The sequence below is a fragment of the Alexandromys fortis genome, unplaced genomic scaffold (genome assembly GCF_014885135.2).
Source record: "Alexandromys fortis isolate MF-2015 unplaced genomic scaffold, M_Fortis_MF-2015_v1.1 scaffold_456, whole genome shotgun sequence".
NCBI classification, from domain to species: Eukaryota; Metazoa; Chordata; class Mammalia; order Rodentia; family Cricetidae; genus Alexandromys; species Alexandromys fortis.
The window spans coordinates 135,998-140,565 of NW_026068333.1; positions in this window are offsets into that span (position 1 = coordinate 135,998).

Below are 4,568 nucleotides of genomic sequence, written 5' to 3' on the forward strand. Positions count from 1 at the left end.
CTGTGCTGGATGCTTTTGTGCCCAGGTAAGCCTCCAGGTCCCCTCGTCCTGGCCCTGTGGCCTGTGCTTATGGGCTTTTAATCACCGAAGAATGTCAGTTAGTGTAATTAACGTGTTCTCATCTTCAGTCTTGGCCTGTGTCGTTTTCTGTCTCCCTCCACCTTGGTTCTCTCCTATTTTAACTTAGTGAGAAGAGCTGCTGTCTGCATCACCATAGCAACCAGAGTTGAGGGCCAATTAAGCCATGACTGAGCCATTAGACACCTAAGCTGATTAAAGAGTCCAAAATATTGGCGGAAAGGAGACAAACAAGGCAGGTCCTGGCTGCAGCGATGTGAGGGGCACGGCCAGTGAAAGCTGAAAACCCTCGCAACCTGGGCTCCAAGCTGTGGGCCCGTGTGTCATCTCCCTGCCCTGCGTCCTAGGCCTCCAAGCCAGGAAAGGTCACCTCTTCCCTTCTCAGGGCAACCTTTCTGAATGAGTCCCTCTCAACCGGCCCCAAGCAGCAACTGAAGTCTGCGGTGCTAAAGGCCATTCAGCGGGACAGACAGGGCAGTCACACAATTCACCCTGAGTCCTAATTTCTTGGCCCCTCCCTCACCTTCCCCGTTACTTTGTGGCATTTTCGCCAATGAAAGGACCTTTTGCAACTTGCTGGTCCCAAACATGTCCCCTGTTGTTCTGGTCTGTGTTTGTGCGTATTTAATCCCACATGTACCAATTAGTGCAATTAAGACATTCAAATTATAATTGGACCCCCTTTCCTATGTGCCTAAGCCCCCGCCCAAGTTTCCTGCTGCCTTTCATTTCATCTACTGAATAAATCTCTTGCAGAATTGCCATAGCAACAGGCCACTGGGCAGATTAAACCATTATGGGTCTGGACACTGACACTCAAAACTGATTGTGGTTCTGGAAACTTGGATGGCTGAGCAAGAATCCTGGAATTCGGACAAGGAGGCTCATAGCTGGAGAGCAGAGGCAGCTCACCATCTTGGGCCTTGGTTCAAACCCTGACTCCTGACTTCATTCTGTCCCTGTTTGCTTTGGTAGGGGAAGAATGAGGCAACATCAGTTGTAGGTGGGGTGCCTATTATTAAGTGTGATTGCCTGAATTAGGATGTCAAGACATGACCCTTTAAATATTCCCTTCTAGGTATAACCTTACATTTCTGAGCATAACTTGTTCTGACATCCCCAACTCCTATGTTACTCGATGCATATATGCGAAACTTAATAAGGGTTTTTTAGTTTTGTTTTTCATTTTCTAATTAAAAACCTTGTACAAAAATCCCAGCCACAGACAGAACTAGTGGTACATGTTAAAGAAGAATTACAATGGAGCAATTTTTGTCTTTCACCGTGGTGACCAGTGAGTGCTGCTGCACAGCCCTGATTCTAAAGTCTGTGGTAGATCTGAACTTTAATTTAGATTTGCAAAGCAAAGGAGACAAGAATTAGGAGCTGAAGTTTTTGGAAGGTGTGACTGTTGCACTCTCTTCTTCCGCTGTATCTTTTGGCCTTGAAATCTGAATGTAGTAGGGCTTCAGTTCTTCAGGCTGCAGAGGATGTGGGTCATTGCTCATGAGGTCATGTCCATGGTAGGATTTGGGGAAGTCTGTGTCATCTCTGATGCTTAGCATTCCAGCAACAAGATATATCAATCTGTCTATCCCTAAGGCAATTCCTCCATGAGGTGTCCAATAGTCTAATGTCTGGAGCAAATGGGAAAGCAATTTCCCATGTTTCATTTGTAGTGCCGCCAGACTGTTGCCCTGTAACTGTGCTGTGCATCATTAATTTGGATAGAACTGCCTCCTCTTTCTCTGCCATTTTAAAGCAAGTCATAATGTTGGCGACACATCTTTTCAGGCTCAGTATAAAGAAGGTGAATGTTACTGGGGTGAGGAGCAGTAAATGGGCTGACTCCAGCTCCATGGGACTTTCTTCCTTGGCAAGGAAGAGTGGGAAATTCACCAGCAAAAGGGAAGAAAACAGTGCTGGACTATGGAGTAATAGTCCTCTCATTTCCAAAAATTCTGTGCATCCCATTTGTAACTTTCCCAACAAGGAGAATGTTTTCTTGTGCTTCCTTCCAGCAGTTAGTAGCACCATGTCTTCCTCTTGAATCTTCTGGTAAAGTCCACTCTTTCCTCCTCCGTTTTCAATTTAGCAGATTGCAAAGTCTAGTTCTTATTGGCACTCGGGGATATGGGCAGGACTTCCTGATTGAAATGGTCAGCAGCAAATTTTCTAATGAATTTAATGCCTTGGTTTTTGAAGTACTTTTCCTCATACACTCAGAATTTCCATAAAAAACACTAAATTGGAAGCCATAATATAAACAGAGGACATGGTGCAAATCCATGTAGGCTCTGTGCTTGCTGCTTCAGTTTCTGTGAGTTCATATGAGCTTTGCTCAGTTGATTTAGAGGATCTTGTTCTTGGTGTCCTCCATTCCTCTAACTCTTACATTCTGCCTCCTCTCCTGCAGGGTTCCCCGCACCCCAAGGGAAGGAATTTGATAGAGACATCCCATTTAGGACAGAGTGTTTCAAGGTCTCTCTCTGACTGCATAATGTCTGGCTGGGGATCTCCGTATTTGTTCCCATCTGCTGCAGGAGGAAGTATCTTTGATGGTGACTGAGCAAGTCAATTTAGTTATCTTAATGATTGCTGATCAGTAGTCTCATCACAGAATACACCTAAGCCACTCTGGAATATGAAAGAGTGCAAACTGCCTCTCTCATTTTCAGTGTTCTTGGAAAAGGACACTAATGAAACCTCAAAGCTTTCTGGTTTAAATTTCCTTGTTTAGTGTCTGACATTTTGATTGATTTGAGTTTTAGCAATAGATGCATGCCTTTGTCTTTTGATTAGTAAAGGCACAGTTATTAGCTGTTCCCTGTCATAGGAACCTGCTCTTCTTGTTAAAGAAAATACTACTCCTACTCACTCTCTCTGTGTCTGTCTCTGTCCCCCCCCCGTGTGTGTGTGTGTGTGTGTGTGTGTGTTGCAATGTTCTATCAGGGTCAGTGAGATGGCTTAAATGGGTAAAAGTGCATGCTTCTTAAGCCTCATGACCTGAATTCAATACCAGAACAAAACAAGAGAAACAACAACAACAACAACACACACACACACCACAATAAAATAAAAATGATATAAGAAATCTGACATCTGTTAATTTAGGATGCCTCATGATTTTATGAGGTGTTCTGTGATGATTTTTGTATAAGGAGAAGACATAGCACTCAATTCCACGTACTAAATTGAAAGTGGTAATGTGTCATCTAGGTCCTAGATTCTAGGACCAGATAGGAATATGTGTGTAGATAAGAGAGAAAAATACTAAGAGGACTCTTGGTTAAACTTGGCTCTTGGAACATATGTGCAAGGATAGGTGTAACCATTCTTAAAGGAGCTTGACTTCTGACTTCTGTTTAATTAAACAGAGAATCTTCATTAGTTTCTCTTTTTGTTGTGGAATATAAGTCCATTTCTTAAGTGTAGAAACATACGTATCCCTGTTTCACTAAAGAGCACCTCTTGGCACTGTATAGTAAAGAGGATTAGCTGGAGTCTGCAGATACAGCACAGTGGAGGAGCACTTGCCTGGTATGTGTGAGCCCTTGCTTCAGTCACAATGAAAATTATAGGGAAGGTAGTGGGAGAAGAAGTCGGGTATTTAATGAGTGGAACATCTAAAATTAACTTAAACCAAGATTATTAATGGAAACCCATGTTTTATTCCAGAGGTTAGTCAGAGGGATATTTAGACTTAAGTCCTGTATCTTTAGCTGATGCCATAAGACAGGGTATACTAATGGACTGATTTCTCAAATTGAATGCATTTGGTGAGGAGATTCAGTGTTATGTACCCTTCATACAATATGAAACAGCACGTACAAAGTCTACTGGTTTCTGGTCTATTGCAGGATTTCTCTGTAGATTATATTAAGCTGTTCAATTTTAGCTTGCAGGGTTTTGGTAAAGAGGTTGGCTAATGCCAAGTCAGGAAATAGAAGGAAATAAAAATATTGGTTTGGAGAGTCTCAGTCAGAAATGGGAGGAAAGCATAATTAAGAACTCATGGGAGGTGTTGAAGTTTTCCAAATGAGGCAAAATTTTTACTAAAATTACCCTGCTCTTTTGATCAAAAATGACCAAAATATTCTTGTTTAAAAGGTAAGTTTGATCATACTAGAATTGACCTAAATATACATATGCAGAGAGAGAATGGCAATTGGACCCAGAGGCCTTTTCAGTTTGATTTCCTGAAAAATTTTATATGCAATATAAGACTAGACTTCTAAAAGCCTCTCAAGGTTAGAGCTTCAAGCCAAGCATCCGCTAATGGATTTCATTAGCAATAGCTTTGGTTTGAGTGACTCTCTTCCCAAGGTCTCCAAGATATTGTATATTTTTTTTTGGTTCTGCTAGTTAATTTGATTTTTCCTACTTTTCTGTATAACTGCAAACCAGAGCTCTTTTCCTAAGAGAAGATGGTAAACATTGAATCCATAAAGTCATCTTTAATTATTTAAATCTGACATTCTAATAAAAAC